This window comes from Thunnus maccoyii, chromosome 16 (assembly GCF_910596095.1).
Source record: "Thunnus maccoyii chromosome 16, fThuMac1.1, whole genome shotgun sequence".
In the NCBI taxonomy this organism is placed as follows: domain Eukaryota; kingdom Metazoa; phylum Chordata; class Actinopteri; order Scombriformes; family Scombridae; genus Thunnus; species Thunnus maccoyii.
The window spans coordinates 8,053,614-8,072,918 of record NC_056548.1 but is presented as its reverse complement, the minus strand read 5'-3'; the positions used below and the strand labels follow the sequence as shown (position 1 = coordinate 8,072,918).

Sequence of the window (19,305 nt, the reverse complement as noted above, 5' to 3'; positions counted from 1 at the left end):
ACTCTGACCTTTAACATCACTGGAAACAGGGTAGGGGTAAAGATAATCTGGTTTGAAAGTAACATTATTTAGATACAGCTCGAGCCATCTGATTCATTTAGAAGTGGTGGACCCTATCAATGTCAAAGTTAAACTTTGTAGGAAAACGTGAGGATTCCCATTCCCTTTCTGTTCCCGATTACCCTCTGGTCTAATATTAAACAGAAGAGGGAATTGTTGGCATTCCTGAGTTCTAACAAAACCACTTTGCAGTTTGGTCAAAGTGATGGCAAAGCAGACGGGAATTTGCAGCTCCAAACAGGATCGATTAACATAGGTTACACTTCATTTTGTGCCATTCAAGTACTGACATCCGCAACACTTTGCGGTACAACTGAAGGTGACGTCGCTGGATGTGTGGGGCATTAGTGGCATGGTAATTACACAACAATAACAAGGGAGGAAATTCGGCTATAGTTTTTAAATGATTTTAGACTTTACTGTCAATATACAACGAGTAAAGACATTCCTACACGACGTATTTGCTTTTCCATGAGGGCACCAGACTGGTCTCAAGAGAAGGGAACGGTGTTAAAAGTGGGCAAACATTTGAAGTAATAACTTCCTATCAAATAAATTATCCCTACTTTACTAGATGAAATGTGTTAAAGGCGTAAAAATAAAGACAAAATGCCTAAACTAACAGGAAAACACTCGACTTGGTTCCTCATATTTCGTGGCAACATTCCTTGTAAAATATCCTGGCAGCATCACCGTTGGTGAGGTAAGAAGCAAGGCAACTTAGCTGCCCATAACTTGGCTTTATAACAGCTTCAAACAGTTTAAATCACACATATTAACTGATAACTATACATTAATATACATGAACGACTTCATTTTAAAACATTTAAATGGCTTCTAGTTGCTGAAATGACGTCACGGCCACTGTTAGCAAAAAGTCGTAACCGTTAAGATTCTCAGCGCGAAGAAATACAAAAAAAAAACGTTAAAAGATATTCAAAGCAAAACTCACCTTTAATGAGAAAACAAGTTATTCCCTTAAAGAATGTTAATCCAACCGGGTTGCTTTGTGTTCTTTCAGGAAAGCGGAGAGAAAGCAAAAATCCACACTTGGAGGAAAAAAGAAAAAAAAAAGAGTTCAGTAAGTTTCGGAGATCAGTCGTCGGTCGGACGCCTTCGACGGCAGCCACATTCTGTCCCTGCTGGAGCCGTAACTACCAGATAGAAATACATGTGCGGTGAGTGGGAGCGTACAAGGAGGGAAGCGGGATGAAGATGGAGATTTCATACTTGGCTAAAATCAACAATGCGGAGTCAAATAGTCATAGTCACAGCTTAATATATAATTAAAATCAGTTGATAATATGCCTGATGTTGTTAGTGGGTAGTTATGCCTTTTAATGTTGAGAAATGTAGTGGTACTCGCAGCGTATCCCCCCTAATGCCAGTCAGATTTGGTATCGCCCACGGCTGCCTCTCATTCCATTCCTCCCGACTGTGCTGGACTGGAACTCTGCCGCGGCGGGGAGAAATAGTACCGGCGTCGCCCGTATGTATTAAAAGCGCGCTCAGAAAAGTTTTGTGATGTAGGCCAGTTTATTTTTACGTCCAGATCACCAACACCCAGCAGCTGGTTTTCTTTTATGTGCCTTTTCTTTTCTGAGCTAGATCATTCAGAAAAAAATGTAGTAACCTTGTCATAAATCTTACCAAGACCCAATTATAAAATACCCAATTATGTGATATCATGGGACATAAAATGATCATAATGCAGCCTATCATAAGCTGTCTTTGAACTTAATGAGCAGTCAAAACTTTAGTGCATATACATGGATATTATAGCAGAGATTTGTTGTGAGAGTCAATTAAATAAAATAAATCAAATGGGCTTTAAATCAAAAATAAATTAAATCGAATACAATTGTGTCAGATGATTCACAATAAGGTCTCTGAGTGGCTTACTTGCCGGGTATTAAAATATCAAGGCTATGCTATACCTTGAATCATTGATGGCCTGTAGAATAAACAAGCAATAAAGGAGATTTTGTGCTTCTCACTTCTAATAAAAACATGAGTCAACAAGTACAGTTGGTTTGGGAAATAGGAATGTGGGAAACAGAAAGGATGTTATAATGATAAATAATCCCCTGCCATCCATACAGAGAGAAAAAATGTTAGGCCCTGAGTGGACACCAGCTGTGCTACAGTAATAAATGTACACATGCTTCATCTCCTTTGTTTATTAAGATGAATTGTTTGTATATTGGATCCTCATATTTCTCCTAGAGACCAATCCTCCCCCTTCATGATGTCAGCCATGGGTTTATAAGTGGGGAGAGGCCCCCCTTTGTTGACACGCTGACCCATAATTAGTGCTCGGGGGCCGGACTCTGCTCTAACTGCTTGTCAGACGGAGAAATGGAGTGCCAAACATGAAAAGGGGCGCAGAAGTGAAGCTGGTCAAGCCAGGCTAAACCCCCTCTGGCCCAGATTGCTTTGAAGTGACATCAGAAAGGGACCTGTGAACAACAAAGCTACCCTGAGACTATTATCTTCACAAAAAAAAACCCAAAAACTGCAGACCATAAATCCATAATCCCTGGATCAGACATTGAACTGATCAGGTTACCGTCATGTTCAGAAGTGAGAAACGATGATTCAGAATGTAAATATTAGCATCATTTGGTGGATAATTAAGAGTGACACATTGTGTGTGATGTCCCAATAAAAAAACCATTAAAGCTGACAATACCAACTGAGTTATGCAACATATTTAAAACTGTTTCATTCATAATTTTGGTAATCTAAGCAGTTTTCTTTGTTCTCTCTCACTCTGCCCACCAGTTTCTTGTGGCCTGCATCCCTAATAAGAGTCTTTGCCCTGTAGAACTACTAAACATACTCCAAAACCACTTTAACGAATGTCACTCCAAATGTGACTCACCTGACATGTACCTCAGATTATATCCCCCCTTCTTTCTCCCTCTAAAACCGCAGAGTGCTTCCAGTCTTTGTCTGCATCCTCCCTGTCTTGATTTGATTAGCTTTCTCTGGAGGTGGAGCAGGGGGCAGGTTGGGCTTTTTGTTGTGGCAGTATCTGACTAATTGAAATAACTCTCTCTACGTTTCTGTCTCCCCAGAGTAAGATGAGTCGCCACCCCACCATATCCATGCCATCAGCCCTTCCCTTGGCTTAATGTGACATATGTAGCTACTCTCAACCCCCACAAGCATGGTTGGAGCCACAATTCATGACGTTTTGTGGCTCGCCACATTTTACATTTTAGTCAATCTTATCTAAAGCAGTATACAGATGAGCAAGCAGATAAGGATTCAGTGTAGTTGCTCGAGGAGACCATAATAGGATACAACAAAACTATGCAGACGCCTGAACATTGCATCCATATGTGATGACTGAACATCTCATTTCAAAACCATGACAGCCTCTGCTCTTCTGGAAAGGCTTTCTATAAGGAACTTGGCTGCAGGGATTTGTTTTGTTGTAGTTATTCCCAAAGGTGTTGGATGGAGTTGAGGTCAGAACTATGTGCAGGCCAGTCAAGTATTTCCACACCAAACTGGGAAGATCATTTCTCTATGGACCGGGCTTTGTGTACAGGGCCATTGTTGTGCTGAAAGAGGAAGGGACCTTCACCAAATGTTTGCCGCAAAATTGTAAGCTTACGATGGTCTAAAATATCACTGTATGCTGTAGCAATAAGATTTGACCTTAACTGGAACTAACTAACTAAAACAGAAGTATGTGGACAGGGGTTTCAGGTTAGGATTATCTCTGTAGCCAAACCAAAATTTCCCGCCACCTTTTTTTTTTCGTTAGAACATAATAGTTGTGTGGTCACCTTTTTGTATTTGGAAGGTGTTGTGGTGTTGTTGGAGAGGCCGCGCATTCCTCACTTTCCTTTACTGGAAACTTTCTGCACGCTAGACAATTGTGCTTATTTGAACTAAACTTGATGACTTGATTATTTTTCTTTTGCCTTTGCGAAGGAATGCGTTTTAACTGCTGCAGTTTAAATCTGACAACAAACATGTGCTTTTGAAAGCTGACTCGAAATCTAAGAAGCCGTCCGTTCAATCAAAGCCCAGCAGATGTTGTCTAATTGTGGTCATTTGGTGCTCAGTTACGTAAGGATACATACCAATCTTAGTGTTGGGTCAAGAGAGTGTTGAAGTCTCCCTGCTTTGAAAGCCAGATAAAACATTACTTTCTGAATGATATCGCTGACCATGTTTATTTTATGTGATTTTGTTTTGAATGAGTTTGGACAAAGATCTATTCTCAGGCAATAAGGCAGATGGCTGGTCAGTTGCATGAGATCCTTGATTCAATATTCTCACCCCTCAGGGAAATATCAGGGAAATAGGGGAGGGATATCTGCTTGGAAGATGAATTACAAAGTGTTATGGTGAAGGGAAAAGCTACGAGGTGCACTCTAGAGCACAGTAATTCTATTGGAGTGTGGCACTGTAGCAGATCACTTGAAAATTTTAAGAATGAACGTCCTCATCTTGCAATATTGGGAGGGAAAATGCAGCAGTAATTCTAAAGCCCTGGTGCACTATAAAGTTTGTTGAAGAACAGTACTGTAGAAACTTACTGACATCCCTGCAGGCAGACAGCTAGATGAGGACATTGATCTAAGTTATTGTGCCAAAACCCTCTTCAGATGCTGTCTGAGAATCTGTTAATTTCTCTAAGGCACCAGTAATGGCATTGTAAGCAGAAATCGTGGTGCAGAGATTAGGCAGCTTGTTATATTGTCTAATTATTATACACACAAAACTGTTGTGATGCAGCTTTTGATATTAAACACCCTATTTCCCCAACATATTTCCCCCTTTTCCCCTTAGACTTGAAAATTGTTTGTTCTCATTGTTAATAAAGAGCAACTCATCAACAGCACCTTGACCTTTTTTTCATTGTTTAGCAGAGACAATGGCTCCTGTATCGCTGAAACAAAAGAGCCAAGCATTTGCCGCTAAATCATTCAAGTCATGCTCACATCTGCATAGTCACCAGCTCGTCTCTCAATGCGCTTCTCACTGGAGGACGGACGGTGCCGCACAGACAACAACAGGGAGAAAGCAAAATATAAACAAAGAGAAAGAAAGTGAGAGAGTGATGAAGGGGGGGTGGAGGGGTGCAAGTCACCAGATGGTACAGTGAAAAGAATACACAATGGTAATGCTATACTGCTTTCATTCAATGTGCTTATGTAAGCCTATACTGAAATACTATTGCTATTATACACAGTTCAGATGCAGAGTTTAGCATTATGGTGGCATCATTGGCCTGGGATATCATTTGCAAAACCATCACATGAGGATAGTTCAAGAAGACATAATATTTTATTTATAGACACACAGCTATATTGGCGTACTATCAGTATATATAATATAATATAATATAATATAATATAAAATGGCTTTCAGGCTATCTGCAGATAAAAATCTTCAGTCTTCAGTCTTAAGACTCAAGCCTAAAGGGTTTATTACAACTTGGGCTGCAACACCTATTTATTATTTTCTTAATTAACTGATGAATTGTTTTGTTAATTAAATTTCAGAAAACAGTTAAAAATGCCTGTTAGAATTTAATAGAGCTCATGGTGTTTTGTTTGATCAATAGTCCACAATCCAAAGATATTCAGTTTACTATCACTTGTGACACAGAAAAGCCTCAAATCATCACATTTTAGAAGCTGCAACCAGCAATACATTTACCTAACGATTGACAAGCAATTTTTCAATTGTCAAAAAATGGTTAATAACAATAATAGTTCATTTTCAACTCAATTGATCAAACCATTCATTGCTGTAATTGCAACTTAGGTCTTATTTTCATTACTTTGGCCATCATTTCTAATGGTCATGATAATAATGCACTCGCCAAAGTAACTGAGATTTGTTTAAACATCAACACGTTTCAGGCAAGAAACTCCAGCAGCCAGATTATGTAAACCACTTTATTTGGATTATTCACAACAGACAGTTTGGGTAATAAATTTCTTGCTTGTACTTCTTTTCCTAGCTGTTGAAATTCTTTTGCAATGTTGCCAGGTTCCAACATCTCAGCCATTATCTCAATGATGGCTAAACATACAAAAATAAGACCCAAGCTGTAGTAAATCTGAATTATTCAACAGACACGTAGGCAGATTTCAGTCCATTAGTTGAAAGTAAAATAAGGACATAAGTTGACTGTTTGATTGCCATTATTGTTGTAGTTTTTCATTTAACATTTTTTGGAGAATCCAAAGCTTGTCAGTGCTGTTATTGACCAGTAGAGGTGGGAAAATAATGCAAATGGAAATTTGAGTCCAGTTTGTCTAGTTTTAGCATTAGCCTAGACCATCAGCTGTTCTGTTCTGTGAGCATAGAAATCTTCTTTCATTAATCTTTAACCCTCTAAAATACTGGAAAATGATACTGAGATTTTCTGTCTTTATTCTAAAGTAAAATGGCATCTACTAATATACTGGACAGTAAGATTTTAACGTTCTGCTTTTTTTTTTTACAAGGATAAAAGAACGTGATCTTATGGGATGGTGTATAAATAGCTTTTCATGCCATTTAACGTCATTGGTTAGATCATGGATTGGGTTAAAATGATCAGTAAAATGTGGTAAAAATGTCCCAACATGACAGTAAAAATGTCAGGTTAGTGGTCTCAAACAGTGCTCACCTGCTGCTTTAGCAACTTTTTGCCAACTAACCATCTAGACATTCACCCAACTCGCCTCCTCCTAATAAGCTAAAATCACCTAATTAAACAAAGCAAAGTTACACTATATCGATGTCATCTGAAATGCCTCACTTCCCCTGTCACTCAAACATAACTATAGGTTGCTTTTGTGGACTGAATTTACAACCGAAATTGTGTGAAATGACACGCGAAATGACTTAAAGGTGCAGTGTGTAGGATTTAGTGGCATCTAGTGGTGAGGATGCAGATCGCAACAAACTGAATACATCTCCCTTCACCCTCCCCTTCCAAGTGTGTAAGGAGAACCTACCGTGGCTGTGAAACTCGCGAAAAACGCAAAAGGCCCTCTATAGATCCAGTGTTTGGTTTGTCCATTCTGGGCTACTGTAGAAAGATGGTGGAGCAACATGGCAGGCTCTGTGGAAGAAGACCCGCTCCCTATGTAGATATAAAGGGGTCATTCTTAGGTAACAAAAACACAAAGATTCTTATTTTCAGCTGATTATACACTAATTAAAACATACTACATAACATACACTAAATTCTACATACTGCATCTTTAAGAAATTGTTATTCATACAACATTTGGCGAGACCAGGCTGGATAAAACATTATCATTATTTTCTTAGCATTAACCATAGATGAACAGAGGCTAGCTAGGCGAGGGGTAGCTCCCTGGTTACATAAAAGTCCTTGATTTTATCAAGCCTTTATCTTACCTGAGTCATTTTTCTTTCCCACCTTTTCGCAGACTGTCATCACTGAGAATCATCTGAATGTCTCATCTCAGTGTGTGCACGGCTCTGTGGTAGTATGAGTCAGGATATACAGTATGGCTGTGTGTGTTTCTGGGAACAGAGGGATGTTGTTGTTTTGATACGGCATCCACGTGGCACATGTAGCAACATGGGGTCATGCTAATAGCTGAGAGTCAATACGGGCAAGATCCAAGCACCAGCTGTCATACCTGGCCTTGTCCCCATTCACGCTGCCACCTGGGACTTTGTCAGCACTGTATTCCTAGTTCAGTTTGGTCCATTTAGACTAAGATCAGTATAATACAAAATACTCTCCATTTAAGAAAAACAATTATCAAGTCTGGGGATGTTTTCAGTAAGAAGCAGTTATTGTCGTGGTGTTTTTACACTGAATTTCTCACAGGTTGAGCATCAACCTGTGATAAAGCAAGTATTGATGAAATCTGGATAGATAGAGCTCCGTTTGTCCATTTTTTCTTTTATTTATTCCAAACAAGCAGCTCCTGCCTTTGATGCACAAGTAAAATGCATCATTTCCTGAGTGCCAGGGAAAGATGTGTGCGTAAAGCACCAAATGGTAACTATAAATGCTTCTATTCATTGATAGTGAATTAAATCATCATTGTATTACTGGATTAATGTCCAGTTTTCATAGATTATTCATCTAATGTCACTGCAGCTGATAGTTGGGAGTTGAATTTTGTCAACTATGGTCTGAAGCTGCTCACTAAAACCTTAAAAAGTACATTTAACTACCTTTTTTTGCCATTTGCCTTTATTTTGCTCCACAACTCATTTGGCAGAGTAGGAGTCACCTTCTAAAACAGAGGATATTTGACTTTGAAACAATCAAACATTGACTGGAACTGCACTTATTTTCATAAAGATCATCGATGGGTATACGCCATTAATAATTCATTACAAGTATTGAATGCAGTTCTGAAAGTATTGCGTGATGCAAAATTTATATGTGCTTTGCCCATGTGTGACTTCTCTGACCACTAAAAGATCAGGACAGGAGAGTGCTGAACAGACTAGTAAGATAGATGGCTAATGGACCTTTTTATAACAATCATAAACGATTATTGATTTTCTCTGTCTGTCAGTGCTGGCCCAACTTTGCTGTGGTAGACCAGAGCCAAAGATCAAGGACTCTGTGTGACTTGATGCTAGTCAGTCGCAGCTGGTCGTTGTGCCTTTGAGCAAGGTTAGAGAGAGGGAACGGGTGGATGGCTGTCCTGGGGCCAAATTTAAGCTGAGTTCAACACAAGCTTTATCCTTTGCTGTCACAACCAGATTTATCTTCTGCTTCACTGTTGGGTCGACAATAATTTTTTCATGTCACTTTGAGTCCTTGCTGCGTGTTGTCATTGTAAATACGTATTGAACACTGGGATAAAAATAGCACACAATTGGACTATGAGATTTCTTTACCTGGGGCTGGTGAATAAATTGTGACTTGTGCTATTAATAACCACCATATATATATTAATGTTATGTGTTGTCTGGCAGTCAAGGTTAAAATGTGCCAGTGAAAAGCTCCTGAGCAAGCAGTTGCCTTGTGACTGATGTGCACAAACACAGGACACCTTGAAAACCTTTTCCTCCCTCAAGTCCATCAGCTACTGTCACCCAAGTTACGGGCGATTAGCTGCACTAAGAAAGGATAGAGTTTATTGTTACTTCCTAAACCGAGAAGCACATCCGAAGTCCATTAACATGAATTAAGATGTTTACCTTTTGGTGAAAGCTCAACAGCAGCTGTCAGTCAGCGGGTTATTGTCTGTCCCACCACAGGTCACTGGCTATTCCTGAGTCATAAATCACCTGGGCTAAACTTGTCTAACATCAGGTTTATGGAGGATTGTCACAGCGGGGATTAGAATATCTGTTGTTGGTGTGTATGGGATTAGTGTTGATTGTAATCACTGATCCTTCCCGGTCGTAGAGGTCACAAAGCTGGAGGCTATAGAAAGGCTGGAGGCTTGGAAACAACAAAACAAACAAACCTCTCTCCCTCAGCTCCTCCCCACCCCCACTGCATGGAATGTGCATGTTTGTTTGCTGTCATTGTTAACTCTCAGTATCTGCACCACCACTGTAATAATTAATCTCTCACCCAAAAAATATAAATGTCAGCCAATGCGGGTTCATGTTGTGAACAACAGTGCATGCATGCTGAACACAGGCAGGTCATCATAGCACTGTGGTGTCTGCTGGATACTGAAGAGCCCCCTCCTGTTACAACTCCCTCCCCCTTCACCGCAATAAAAACATTCTCTGAATATGTGAGTTGGGGGTTGAGTGCAAAGTAAGATTCTGTCAGAGAGAAAGACTGATTTGACTGATATATAAATCTTACCTGCTTTAGCCCACAATTGGGTTTCTCTCAATGGGCGTGATGGGCAGTAAAACTGAAATTATACCTTCTGCGTCCGTGAGTACGCAAGGGTCTGCTAGGGACAGTGTAACGTAAATTTTGTCATCAGAAGGTGTATGCGTAGGCTCTGTGTGGACATCCACATACCTCCGATTTGTTGTATGCGTGGTCACACTGCAGACACCTATCTACTGCACATGTGTGGAATGCGTCCTACAGGCGAACTCCAGAAAGTAGTAAAAACAGAGCTACTATGTGTCCCCTTGGGAGTATATCTTTGGCTTGACCCATTCATGTTCTCTGCATCCACATGACCGTGAGGGTCCGCATGATGTAAATTTCATCATCTTCCCATGTCGACAAAGGTCCACGTGGCCCCCCCTCTGGACATCTGCACACAGCCCAAAATTTGTGACTACGCAGACTGTATGCATTGCAAGCGCGCCACCTATGCATGTGCTAGAAAAGTAAACAGGCACGCTTGTGTCGTCTACTGTATGTGTGTACTGTATTCCTATTCTCATTAAGATTTTGCTTTTCTATGTTCAACCTTGTCTTGTTGTTCAGCAACATACGGGAACTCCTGAGCTGCATTCAGACTGAAAACAGCCCTGTGTAAACACACAATACAAGGGGCTGTGATGGTGTGGGTGTATTGTTTTAAGTGCGAGAGAGGAGTAACAGATTATTGCGTTTAAACGCTGATCACTGCACAGTGGTTTGTAATATTCACAGACTGGATTTTACAACTTTATCACACTGCAACCCAGTTCACTAGTACTTACATATGGAACGTGTTTGTGGCCATGACCCCCGATGCGTAGGTGGAACGCAGAAAGCATGGATTGGCCTTTACTTTATTAGTATAGTGATGTAATTACGTTTTCAGTAACAAGTAGAGTAAGGGATTGCAATTTGAAATTTAGTAATTATATCACACCATTTTCTTTAGGTACCTTTTGTGGCTTAAATATGAATCAACCTTCTCATCAAAATCAAGAAAATAAGCATATTCAAAATGTCAAACTAAATGAAACGACATTTTCATGCAGTGCCACCTAAAAAGTGGTCCACAATGGATGTTTGGCAGCCAAGTTAATTTCGTTGACAGTAATCCTGAAGCCATTTCTTAAGTTTGCTTTTAGTGGTTGTTTTTGAATGGAGGGTGTCTATTCATTCAAAGCTTCTTTATCTGTTCCTGGTCGAAAGGCAGAGTTAAGATGGCAGTGATCTGGAGAACATGTGAATGTGGTCAGAACCAGAGATGAAAAGAGAAGACTGTTCGTTGTTTCTGGTCACATTACTCTAAAACCATCAGATCAGATACACTTTCAGCTCTGGTGTGAATCTGTCTCTTCTTCTTCCATCTGTCCTGTTATTTTTCACAGAAGACCATCTAGCAAAGCTGACACAATATAAAATATGAAAAGAGAAACTTTAATCTTGTCATGTCATCTCAATATCCAACTCACATATGCCAAACAGAGAGTGCAGGGTCATGGCTGTGGTACATTGATAGAAGATGTCCTTTAAGGCACAACATCCTTTAGCAACCTTGCTGTTGTTATCTGTACTGGGTCTGAATCCTTGACTGTATCCTGTAAACTAAAATCTTTAGTATAACACAATCTACACCAAGACAAAACAGGATAAAATAGAGGACATGTTTATACTGAGGAGCAGCAGGGAGAATGCTGTAGAAAAAGGAAAAGGAAAGAAGGGCCAAAAGCAAATATTTGCCCTCACTGGAGAGGTGTTTGGGTTTCGGCGCCTCGTCCAAAGTCCAAAAACTAAAACCCAACCTTAGCCCCTCTTTGCACTTCCCCAAACTGTCTGCTAGTCGAAACCGAAACAGGCAATACTAGCGAGCGCAAACATTAATCTCGAGTCAGGAGTTTGACTTCAGAGATATTGTTTAACCTTGGACATGTGTGTGATTTTTGGTGCTGGGATGAAGACAGATATGATAGTCTGAATGTCTGCACAGAGGATTATAAATCCTGTTGACGCATCTCATCAAGGCTGGGAAAGCTTACCCGCCATTCCTTGTCAGAAATACTACATAGACAAACTCACCGTCCTCCCACATGTTTGACTCCCTGCGTGTTGTGTCTCAACAGGCAGAGATAGTGCCGCTGCCAGGGATTGGAGGGGGAACGAGGAGGACGCTGGATTAGATTTAGTGAGACGGGTTTGGTTGGTGTGTGTGTATGTGAAGTTTTCAAGGATTAGACAATGAATCAGCACAATTACTGATAAGAGACAACTCTTAATTCCCAGTAGTAATACCACTACGCTATATTTATGTAACAGCTCCACTTGTCATGTTTATATGACACCTTAAGTGGAAATATTTGTGGTTCAGTGCTATTCTTAGGTACTGGATTCATAAATATCACATTAACCTTTTACTCCACTCTGTATTGTTTGTATACTTGCCTGATATCAGACTAAATTGTCAGCTTGTTACACTCTGTTCCCATCTTCAGTCTGACATTGACTCCCCTCCAACCAATTTCTGTGGGGGAGGGGGGTTTGATTCAATCACCAATCAATTAATAATAATAACTAATAACATCTGCACAGTGCAGGACAGACAGAGACAGAGTACACACAATATGAATTTGAATGAGATATGGAGGTGAAGTATAGCTGGTATGTTTACTGTCTTTTACTGTCCTTGTTAAAGAGGACAGTTATCAATACACTTTTGGCACATTTTACCGTGTATTGATAACTGTCCTCTTGTGGGACAATACAAATCTGTAATGACCTGAACTAACCTGAGACATCATTGCATTCATTATGTCCTACAATAACAGAACTTCTTAAAAGAAACACTGCTGTTGACAAGCTCTCATGCTCTTAATATGGTTTTTTAATGACCGATGCACATGTCTTGTCTCATGTCTTGTCATGCCTTTTTTCAGATATTGAAAGGCAGAATGAGTAAACCTCTCTTTCCCTCAGTGCATGTGGAACAAAAACATAGTGTGCGCTTGTTCCATGGAGACATTGATTTAGCGCTGGGGGGACAGGAGCTGAGAGGTCAGGCTCTTTTAGTCACCGAAGGACGTATTGAGTGAAGGGACCGTCCTGTTCTATCTGCTCTCCGGACCGCAGAGCATCGTGTGCTCACACAAAGGCTCAATGTTTGCATCTTATGCATCCCTTTAAACGTGTCCCGCACACTGTCAAGACCGGGGATAAAAATAGCAGCCTGGATGAAAAGTTTCAAGGCCCTCGGGGTTGTGCCAGAGACGCACATCGGTCCTGCTGTGCACTCACTGTTAAATGTTTCAAGGTTTGTACTATTTTTTTTTCCATGTAACAGCAATAATGTAAAGCACACAGTATAGGACATAGAAAAGGACAGAAAACAGCTTTAGCATAGAGGCGAATGAGCACAAAAAACCATCAGTACAGGACAAGCCTTTAAATTACAAATTATATTATATTTTCAGATGATTTTTCCATCCAGGCAGCCATTATTTTCTGTTTATGTTGGTTCAGCATGTGGAATTAAATGTCAAATGTTATTAAGTGAGCTAATTTATAATAGTAAATGTTTAATCTACTTTATTTATTTTATAAAATGTGAAAAATGTAATCAAATTTACATGTCCATCATATGGTACAGCAGTTGCAAGCAAGTTTGAAAACTGAGGCCTCTGACAAAATTACAAAATTAGGCTGCCAAAATGCAGAAGGATGTCTGAAAAAGCAACCATCTACTTTAAAAAGACTAACCACAGTCTTCAGGAAATTTCAAGTCTCCCCAAGTAGATTTTTTCATTCTGTGCTGAAATAAATAGAAATCAAGGGCTGCCAGGACGTTAGTATAATTTCTAGAAGCTTAAGGTATGCTTTGAAAAATGGTTGGCCGTAATATAAAGTATATTCTGCTGCTAGATGCTGACTCCCATTCAGAAAGTGTCAATGTCTCTCAAGAAATACTAAGTCAATCATTTTTTTTCAATGAGTCTTCATGGTCTCAATTGCTAAATTCAGGGCCTCTAATAAGTGTGCTGCTGGTCATTTTGGAAATTATTGCTCCGTTAATAAGATTTGAAGACTTATAGTGGTTTGATGTCTGCTGTGTGGGTGTTGACTGACAGCTGTGATTGACAGTTCGCTCACCTGCTGCTCTCTCTGGTCCGGGACTTGCACGTATTGGACTGTTGTGCCCTGTTAGCACAATTTTGCGAAAATAGCTAACATTAGCCCAAGTGTCCACCGCTCAGTGTTCCCAGTAAGCTAGCGTTCACTTCAGTCCGAGGTGGCGAGGCGTGTTTCCAGATGGCACCAACCATAATCAGCAACTCTGGGCTTCAAACTGGCTCCAATACAAACCAGTAGGTATATCCATCTTTATATACAGTCTTTGGTGTAAATGTGTAAAACCAAAAGTATGACATTTTTTATACACGAATCAAGGCTAGTAATTCAATGAACAGCAGTATCCTCTAGTCAAGAGATTTAATAGGCCTTTTTCACAGCAGACGTTTTGATGTGTCAGAGTAGGAAAACCACAGGTGTAATTAACAACGTTTATGACAGCTGCATTTCATTTAGATTTACCACTTCCGGATTACTGGAGCATTTACCGTAAATGGAGCTGAGCCATGTTATCAGAATCTGTTTACATATAAAAGGAATTTGACTCTGATGTTATTAATTCCATTTGTGGTTTTTCAGTTACGACTATTCAAAACTATCATGAAAAAAGGCCTTTTAAAGAAACTAAATCTCTTCCACTGAACATGCAACATATTCCAAATTTCACTGCGACTTGCTGAGATAATAAACTAGAAGTCTTATCCGAGCATACATGATGGACACCGCTGTCTGCAACACCAGCTCGTCCTGCTGAGTCTTATGCCTGCTGAGTGCACTAACCAGCGTGAGGTAAAGACATGATGGTTTGTTACAGTCAGTAATTGTAGGGAGACCTGACATTGATTGAGTGCAGGGTCAAATCAGACATCAGGGAGTGGTGTGGTGAGGTTAAAGTTCACACTGTCAGTCCCCCCTTGGCTACTGCTGGTCAATTACATCACCATCTGATTACATCATCTCCCACCCACTGGGACTGGTGAGACATCCCAGCGTCTCCTCATGATTGGCCCTGTGCAGCGGCTGTACTGACCATACCACAGCCCAAGACGCTGGTGGTCAAAATGCGAACTGTGGAGCTATTGTGAAAAGGCAAAGACCTCACCCTCAGCTGCCGTCTCCCTTTCTCCCTGCTTCTGTTATTGTCTCTCTGTCCTTTCTCCACCTCTCCATTCTCTCTGCTATAATTCAACAAAACTGCAAGGGGAGTTCAGCCTCGAGTTAACTGCTTTGCTTGCTCTGTGGCTGCCTGCCCCGCCTTGAAAGCAGACAGTAATCTCAAGATTGACTGAGGCAATAAAATACAAGTGTGGCCAAAGTAGCTCAGCTTTGATCGTGTGTCTCACAGTTTTCAGCCTGTTTTTATCCTTCAGGTAAGGTTTCACTTACTTAAGTGGGATGTTACAGAAGCTCGAATCCTTCCCCAAAGTGTTTCACAAAGAGGACGCACGGTTCATCTGAGCATGACTAACATAATTATTAATGGTGCTGGTGTTTCTTTATGCTTTTTAGCTTTGAAAAGTTATCAGTTACCACGCTGACAGCCGAATATGTCAAAAATTACATAGGACAACAAATGAAGAATAGGCTACTCTAAAATTTTCTTTGGAAAGACAAAACCCATGAAAAGACCAAAACCAACAATGAACTGATCCTAACAAGCATCATCAGTGTAGCCAAAGACTTATAGAGCGTATTCATCTGTGCCATAAATTGCAATATTTGTCAGATCACCTCGTTCCCTCTGTAATAAACACTCCATAGTTGACTTTAATAGTGAGCACAAAATGAGATTTCAGACATTTACTAATCATCATCACTGTCACTATCTATAAAATGTGGCACATTTAATTGTGGGATTGTTAGCAGAAATTAGTGTACATGCCATGGATGCTATTTTTTCATTCCACTGTGAAATTGTTAAGGGCACTATATAGTGGAAAAATATACACTGAATGTGGACACTAAAATAAAATGGCGGAGGGTAAATATAGTGCACTGTATAGTAAATAGGGAGTGATTTCTAACACAGCCATGCTAGCATCTCTGTGAGGCTGTACTAAGGCACAGCAGTGATTAGAGTTAAATGCCAATGTCAGCATGCTAACATGCTTACAATAACATGCTGATCATTAGCAGATATGTTTAATATATTTGATCATACTGTTTGACTTGATTGTGAAGCTCGATGGAAAAGTAAGGGGTCATTAAGTTGTTATAGTTCATCTTGTGGGGAACATAAATGTCTGAACCAAATTTCCTGTCAATCCATCTAAAGTGATTACTTGCCTCCTGACAAACACAATGACATTTGCCATTAATAGAGCCAGGTCGCTAGCAAGGCTAAAAACCTATTAAAAGCACATCAGTGAGCCTCATCATTGTACTTACAGCCATTTCAGTATATTTTTGAGTCAATGTCACATACATTATCCCGCTACCAAAAAAAAAAAACCCACTAATGCACTAAATGTGCGTTACTCTGCGACTGAAAATAGTTCCCAACAAAAAAAATAGTTTCCTCCTGTTTGAGTAACGCTTGCAAAAATCTACAATGCTGAGCTGTTTGAGAAAAGTAATCACCCTTTTTAGAAAAATAAACTATATATTTGTGACCTGTTTTTAAAGATTTATGTTTGCCAGAGCCAGGATAGGGAAGTCAGAAAGTATTGAGAGACTGACTAATACACAATTATTTTTTGTCTTTTCATAGGAAAAATAAAGAATAATCCCTCAAACCAATGGCATGCTGTAACATTCAGGTTTCACCAGCGCTCTTAAAATTAATTCTTTGCACACTCTATGTGTGCACGTAGGCTTTAAGCATAAACAGATTTTATTTTAATTAGAGATACTAAAGACTTTTCCGCTATTGTCCCAACCTCAAATGCACACATTATTGGACCAAATGGTGAACAAGGGATTTTTGTAGGAAGAGAATGTAGCATAAACAGGCACTTTGTATGCAATGAGTCAGACCGGGGCTCACATTTGAAACGATCCACTGTTCATGGCAGCCAAACACTGTACTTGCTAATTGAGCTTCATCTTCTGGGCCGCTACGTAACTTTCTTTTTCTTCTTCCACACTGATTCACTGTTTGTTGGCGTGACATTCTGGAGCAGGAGGCTTTAAATAAAACCATTTATCATTGTGTTATGGATGTTAGTTCAGTTGGTTTCATACGGTTCGGTGTTAATTGTGTTCATATGCAGTAAATGTCATCTAACAATGAAATTACCAGAATCAGGAAATCACTCTTTTAATTATTCATAGTCGGCTTTCAGAAGCGGATTTAGCCTTTAAAAAAAAAAAAAAAAAGTAGGAGACATTCAGGCGACACAGGAAGAGGAACAGAATACTTCTCTGTGTTCCAGATGGACTGGGCTTTCTATGTGGGATGGTGTTGGCGTCAGTAATTTCACCTGTCATTACCCTCACAAATAGAACTCCCTGTTTAATCTGCATTCCCATCACCGGGCGCCTGTATTAGTACAAAAACTCTAGAGCTAATGGTTGGAAAAGATTGGCTTTTGATTCACTTAGAGGCTCCTCACACACACGCACCACTCTGTTTCTTCAAACTTTTGTGATGTGCCTGTTCTGTCTTGTGGTTTTATCGCTGGGATTGATCTTTATTTGCAGTCTTTGTTCTTTGTAAGACACTTTTTTTTTTTTTGATGTTTGTTTAAACTGCTGTAGAAATAAATCCTTCTTTGACTGGACTTCATTTTCCATGCCATTGCATGAGATCTCATTCTCAGCCCCCCTCTCACCCCGTTCGCTCAAATTTCCCAAAAGGCCCGTTTGAAAGAAAGTCAATGTCACGTCACATCTGAAGACCTTTAGCACTGATCAGCGTGACCTGAGATGTTTTGTGCTTCATACAAATGAGCAACAGGCTTCAGAAGACGGGAGAAAGAGGCGCCGCTCATGACAACAAAGCACGATTAACAAACTCATGAGTGGAAGTTTCCTGGCTGCTCGTCAGATGTAATGAGGAAAGTGAAGAATTATGATTCTCCAAGTGAATGAAATGAGCGTTGTGTGACTCATGCTGTGCTCCGCCTCTCTCGGTGGAGCCAACAGGAGGCTCGCCCAGCAGAGCAGCTGCTTGTCTCTGTCTAAACATCATCCATAATATCAACCACAGACTGCTTATGTTTAAAAATATATTAATTATATTGTCATCCTGCAGAGTTGCTCCAACTTTCCAGCAACTCCTGTGATTGTGAACTTGTTTGCACTGTTTTCATAGAATAATTTACAGATCTTCATCTGAAAAGTAACTAAAGCTGTCAAATAAATGTAGTGGAGTAGAAAGTACAATATTTCCCTCTGAAATGTAGTGGAGAAGATCTTTAAACAACCTATTTTTGCACAACTTCTTTAGGGAACCATTTATGGTGCCTCAAACTGTTGGGAAGTAATTAACCACACGTTGTTCATATACTAGTTTAATTACATTCAAATCTGAGTAACTTTTTCAGTAGTTAAGTATTTTAGGTTATGTAGTTTAGGTAGTTAATTATAAACTACATATTCAGAGTATTCTCTGGATGTTTTTTGCCATCCAGTATGGCACAATGCCACAACTCAATGGCCACGGTTGTCATTTAATGACAATCACCTGCTATTTGATTAAAATCTCCAGTGGTTTGCAACCAAGATGTCTGCGATCGATCACTATGAATTTCTCTTGAAAATTCATTCAGCATTTTCCTGATTCCAAGTTTTGGTGTTTGGATCCCAAAAAGCAGAGACAGAGGGAAGGACCGTTCTTGGGGTGTTTATTAAAAGAAATAATGTCTTAATGAAAAAAGGCAAGAGGCTGGCGTTGCAGGTGAGGTGGCAAACTGACCAGGAGATCCACCGAGGCTGAGCACCAGAAAAAACAGCAGCACTGGAGACTGCAGGAGAGGCACACTGGATGATAATGATATCATCATGGGATGTTGTTGTCAACGTGAGGCGCCTGACCAAGACACATAACCCCTCAACAAAATCACAAATTATCTTTTTTACACTTAGATTTTTGTACGGATAAAAAAAAACGAGGTATGATGTGTTAATTATTGAGCTGGTAGGAGGATTTTGTTACTTTTGGACAGAACTAGGCTAGCTGTTTCCCCCCGTTTCTAAACTGAGCTAACCAGCTGCTGATTGTTGCTTCATATTTACCGTAAGAACATGAGCACGATATCAATCCCCTCAGCTTCTAAGTGAATTAGCATGTTTCCCAAAATGTGAAACTAGTAAGTATAACTTTAAAATGAAAACATTTACCACACTGGATTTGTTTTTACTGTTTAACTGGGCTTTAC

General features: G+C 39.9%; 1 protein-coding gene and 1 long non-coding RNA gene across 3 annotated transcripts in view; both read right to left on the bottom strand.

Moving 5' to 3' along the window:
* Positions 1-7,111, bottom strand: part of frmd6 (FERM domain containing 6) — a 33,684-nt gene extending 26,573 nt beyond the window's left edge. Inside the window, exon 1 of one of the 2 annotated variants that reach the window (XM_042437149.1) lies at positions 7,038-7,111. The gene's annotated coding sequence lies outside the window, so the exon portion shown is untranslated. Of the gene's footprint in view, positions 1-1,012; positions 1,221-7,037 lie in introns of those variants that run through there. The other variant, XM_042437148.1, reaches the window with a different exon arrangement.
* A 173-nt stretch (positions 7,112-7,284) lies between these two features.
* LOC121914135 overlaps positions 7,285-19,305 on the bottom strand; it is a 47,088-nt gene continuing 35,067 nt past the window's right edge. The window contains exon 3 of the long non-coding RNA XR_006100471.1: positions 7,285-12,383. This is a non-coding gene — a long non-coding RNA (uncharacterized LOC121914135). The remainder of the gene's footprint in view (positions 12,384-19,305) is intronic.